General features: G+C 35.9%; 1 non-coding gene across 1 annotated transcript; it reads right to left on the bottom strand.

The window, feature by feature from the left end:
• Positions 1-256: 256 nt before the first annotated feature.
• Trnag-ucc (transfer RNA glycine (anticodon UCC)) lies at positions 257-328 on the bottom strand. Its single transcript has one exon. It is a non-coding gene; the product is annotated as a tRNA-Gly (tRNA).
• Between the last annotated feature and the right edge of the window lie 5,189 nt (positions 329-5,517).

The following is a 5,517-nucleotide window of genomic DNA, read 5'->3' as shown; positions in this document are numbered from 1 at the left end:
CTACACCGCCTACCAATCACACGTTAACAATGATTGAGTAATTAATAAATGTATTTATCCTGTTTATTATGAATTAATTAAGCCAGCTTTTATCCGAAGTTAAAAACTGTAAAACTTAAATAATGTCTGCTATATATATTGACATATTTGGAAAAACAAAACAAAAACATCATACAGAAACACCTGTTCATTAATATTTGAACTTACATCATGTATTTCTGTGAATGCTCGAAAGTTGAAGTTTAAAAAAGTAAACTGCGTCAGCCGGGAATCGAACCCGGATCGACTGCTTGGAAGGCAACCATGCTGACCTTTACACCACCGACGCCGATATTTAGTGACGCTCAATTTGATTTAAATTATGATTTGCTAATGATTAATTTGACTGATTGATTTGAATATTTACCTGTATGTGGTCCTCCATCGACCACGTTACACGCCGGGGGTGGGGGGATGGCGTGGGGGAAGAAACTATAACTGGAAATTTCAAATTTGTATAAGTCAACTATTGACACTATCAATGTCAAACGATGAATTTGACCTGTGTAGGGTCATCCATAAACCACATAACAACGGGGGAGGTGGGTGGGGGTAAGGTGGGGTGGAATATGGTGTCGAAGTGTTGCCATTGAATAAGGCTAAAGGGTGGAGTGGGGTTTTATTTTTAAAAAAGTAAATTTTAAAATTTAAAAAAAAACTTGATACTGATCTGGTAACTCGCTTTTAAAAGGAAGTTTTTCTAAAATTTCAAAGTTATAGTTAAGCTCATAATATATTTAAAAAAGGACTTGGTGTTGTTTTTTTTATTTGCGATTCGCAGGCATAGTGGGGGTATAGGCTGAGGTGTGACTGTATTAGCTGGGATGGAGGACTGACGTTTTGGGACTATATGTGACAATGGAGGATAGAGGACTGACTTTTTGGGAATATTTGTGACAATGGATGATGGAGGACTGAGTTTTTGGGACCATATTCAGGGATGTGACTTTTCCGAATTTTAGCGGAAATCCGATTTTTCCGTTTCACTTGCGATTTTCCTCCGCTGATTTAATTTTCGCCGAATTTTTCCGCCGACTTTCAATTTTTGTCGATTTTTTACGAAGTTTTAAAAATTAGGAAAAAAAACAACGGAAATGTCTTCTACGGAAAGGGCCGACATGCTCATTTCACTTATTCGTATTTAAATTTAAATCGACAACTACTGTACTTAGGTCAAACGGACACGCGAATATGCGCATTTCTTTTCGATTGGTCGATTGCGCTAGGTCTGACGGTGCTAGATCAAGATTAAAATTAAATGTAGATTCGGAATTTCGGCGGACTTTCGAATTTTTCAAAGTACACTTTTTTAGTCCAAATTTTCCGCTGATATTTTCAGTTAACTATTTAACAAAAACACGGAAAAGGTAATCTAAAATAATGCAGTTATTCAATTAAAACTTACATCTCTTAAGCCTGGTAATCTAGCTATCGATATAGCCTAATTTACCTATCGGTATTTTAACCCGCCTAAATCTACAGTTTCTCTCGGATTCTATTTTATTTCGCAATCTCAAATTAATATTGAAATCCTTGCAAAAGGTGACTATGAGGACTAGACTAACCCGCCCCACCTCGTAGTAACGGTGGCTCTTGTGACCTCACCTTGACCCCAAGTACGTGTTCGGTACTGCTTGTGGAAAAAAAATGACGTCACAGTCAATTTCAAATAGCTGTTTCTGCAATACGTATGCTGCGTAGGCCTACAGATTAAAAAAAATTAAAATTATAAACTCAACGTGACTACGACCGTGTCTTGTTTGTGGAAGAAAAAATACGTACAGACTGTTTAAATTTTTAGTAAGGGGTCTTCCATAAATAACGTAACACTCGTAAGATAGTGTAACGTCATATTTTAATATTTTTGTATTTTAAAAAAGTAATGTTAGAAACAACTGCATTTTAGCCGCTATTACGCGTTTTGGAAAACTGTTGTAAAACATTGTAATAGAAATTGAATAAAATACCTTATGTTGGTCGACCCTCAGTCAATATTTTAGAAAAAAATCGGTTTAAAAAAAATTCAATTCGAGGAGGGGGGTGGAGGAGCATTTGTTGGCTGAGGTGTGACGTCATTATGGGGGTGGGGGAGTCTGGATTTTGTAGGAGAGAGGGGAGGTAAATATCGTCAAAAAAAAACGTGGATGACCCTTAACAATTTACACAGCTATTCCAAAAAAAACATAAATATCGATGTGGCTTGGCTATCAAAATGATTAACTTTGGTTCACACGTCAGACCCTTTCTAATCTTAGCTAACCTGATCCATTTCATTTTTCCATCACATGAACCTAATACTTTCAAATTGTAACTAATCTTAATCTAGGCTCTTTACAGTTGAAGACAAATATTTTTACCAATCCAATCTTTAAAAGAATATATATTAGGCATTAGGCCCCCTATTTAAAAATTGAAAACAGGAGTACATCTAGAATCTACACTAGATTAGTACAGTTTAAATTAGCTTAATGGTAAAATAAAACTTAATTGCTACTTTTGTTACATTGTAATTTTAAAAAAGTTGTTTATAAGGTAAACATTAAATTGCAATTAGACAAGACTTTCAATGTTATTTTAGAGTAACATAAACTTCTTGTATTTAAAATATTAACTTCATTAAACAATTAATTTGTACAGTAACAGTATGAAGCTGCTTAACCGCGATAAAAAGTAGATAAAACATATTGAGTTATTATCCGAAGAAAATTTCCTAATTTTTTTTCCTGGTCTGGTCACATCCCTGCATATTTCATAATGGAGAGGTGGTTGTAAAATCGTTTTTTTTTTAAAATTATGACGTCATATCTTGGATGACCCTCTTGACGTACGGAAACTTTTTGTTCGGTTGAAGATGATCTAGTATAGTAGGTAACTGGTGAAAACAGACACTAGAACTAGACTACACTGAGCTTAGACTGTTTAACATTAGTCTGGACAAAGGTGGAAATTTGTCATAGTCTTAGATAAAAATAGCAGGGTTAAATTTTTTCCCCTTAAATCTCTCAGGAAGGGAGTGGGGGTGAATGGGGGGTCAGTGTATCCAGTGGCACGCTGGAAGACAACTATTGTCATTGGCAGACGAAAAAAAAAACGATGATTTTGACAGACAAGTGGTAAAAAGCTAAATAAAAACAGTCAGATATTTAAATAAATGATGCAACATTAAAATTATCCGTAGGTTCAACAAAACGTTATTGTTATCATGTAGGTCAACCAATATTTTAAAATTCCCTTTATAGCATTTGGGAATCAACATCTATATATATGATTCTCTTCATGGGGACCGTGCGAGACACCATGTAGACGCACGCCGTTACTTCCCCGTTCTCTCGGCATATAGCCACACCCCCCCCCCCCCGACCCCCACCAGCCTGGTGAGCTCTAGTAAACACTAAATGTTTACAATCGTAGAGCAGGGTTAGGGTTAGGGTTAGGGTTAGGGTTACTCCCCCGCTCTCAAGGCATATATCTACCACCCCTACAAGTCTGGTGAGCTGTAGTTGACACTAAATGTTTACAATCGTAGAACCGGGTCGAATAAGTGACGGCTATTAAGGGCAGATAATTTAGTTTTTAAAAGATTTGAAACTAAGGGGAGGTAAAAACAAGTTCTGCTTGATCTTTTCATTGTCGCCCGTAAACTGTCGTCACGGGGAGGAATAGAAAGTGTGGGGGAGGATAATCGTCCTTCACGAGCTACTTATAGTGTTTTAAAGCAAATTATTTTCAGTCGCAACGTTGGTAGTGTCGAATTCACAAATTATGAATTACTGAAAAATAGAAAGTAAAAAAAAACTAAATAGCGGGTCAGCTCGTTTATATTGTGCATTATTGCGTTAGCCGGGAATCTAATCCGGGCCGTCTGTTTTGAAGGCAACCATGCCTACCTTTACACCACCGACATTCAATATGAGAGATAATTTCTAATGCGTAAATTTGGAACTACAGCCTTCTAATTTTTTGTTTGATCAACAAAATAAATGCAATAATGGGATTTGGGAAATTACATATTTTAGCAACATAATCTTTTATTAAAAAGAGAAAGTTTGTTTTAATTCTTGTGAAAAAAATTGACGATCATTAATAACAGTGTCCGAATGCAATTGAAAGCGTATCGTTTAATTTTAAACAATAACAATGTAAAAAGAAACAAGCTTTTTGTTTTCTTATATTGTCAATGTGTTTATTAATTTTGGACATAAAATACTCTTAATACTAAATTAAACAACAAAAATTTTTTTTTAATAAGAAAAAATACTTAAACTTTATACAAGCATTGTATTTTCCGAAGTATTAATTAAATATTACCAAGAATAATTTTCATTTTCCCTTTAACAATGTTATTTTATAATATGGGAGATAATTACCTGCTCTTAGTTAGACAATCTATGAAATTTTTTGTTGTGCTGTCAGGAAAATATCGCCTACACCAGGGGTCGGCAACCTGAGGTTCGCGAGCCGCAGGCGGCTCTTTTGATGTCAAGGTTGCGGCTCTCGAGTTCAATGCACACATATTAATAGTTATACTATTTCATGTTCAAATCTCATAAAAAATATTATACCTTAAAGAAAAACAACTTTATACAGGATTAAAACACTCATCAGAGAACAGTGAGAAAAGGTAAGGTAGAAAGTATACGACAGCCGCTTGGGCACCAGGCCCAGCCCCACAGCTATGCTGTAGCTAGCACCGTGGCGACTATTCCATTTTTGTCACTGTCGAAGTGCCGACGTTTTCGAATATCGTTAAATGGGGAATGTTATTTTATAGAGAATACATTCCTCTACCTGTCAGTATGCATTAATTTGACCCGAGTGACGAAGTATTTTAGTTATTAGTTTGTGACCTACTTAGGTCGAGTCATTTTTATTTTGACATTGTATAATTCCTTATATGGAATGATGGTGTAACACCTGGGGTTTTTCCACTGACTTATTAAGGTGTTTGAGACATAGAAATTTTCCATTAAAATCTGATTGAATGATTCTGATCAGATGATTATCCCAACCAATGGCGACATGAGTTGAGGATAGCCTCCCCTGTCACAGAAGTCTTTAATTGCACTGCACACTCGCAACACGAGGCAGTTTTTCTTGACCTGGCAGTCTACGGGGCAGTTTTACCTTGATCAGGCAGCCGTCCATATTGTCCGGCTATAGACTCTGACCATTTGAACGTGAGAGTACTTAAGACCTGTGTGTGCCTTGCTTTCTTCAGTTGATTTAGTCTTCTAGTTTAATATTACTTGTCGCTAAGTAAGTCTTGAAGCTACAGCAGTGTTGTGTGGCCTGTAGCTGTTCTTTAGACAGTGTAGAAATCTGTGATAGTGTTTTTTTCCTGCATTCTGTAAGTTGGGTTTTTGATATTTTATACATTAAATATTTTATCTAGTTCATCTTTGTGTTCTGCCACAACTGTGTTCGCTGATTAAAAGGTCGTATGTAGATTGGATGAGTGTTAATTACAATAGTATCACT

This window comes from Physella acuta, unplaced genomic scaffold (assembly GCF_028476545.2).
Source record: "Physella acuta isolate Inbredline_101_S28 unplaced genomic scaffold, ASM2847654v3 ptg000699l, whole genome shotgun sequence".
Classification (NCBI taxonomy): domain Eukaryota; kingdom Metazoa; phylum Mollusca; class Gastropoda; family Physidae; genus Physella; species Physella acuta.
Note: the sequence above shows the minus strand (reverse complement) of the source record. Positions and strands in the feature narration are given on the sequence as shown.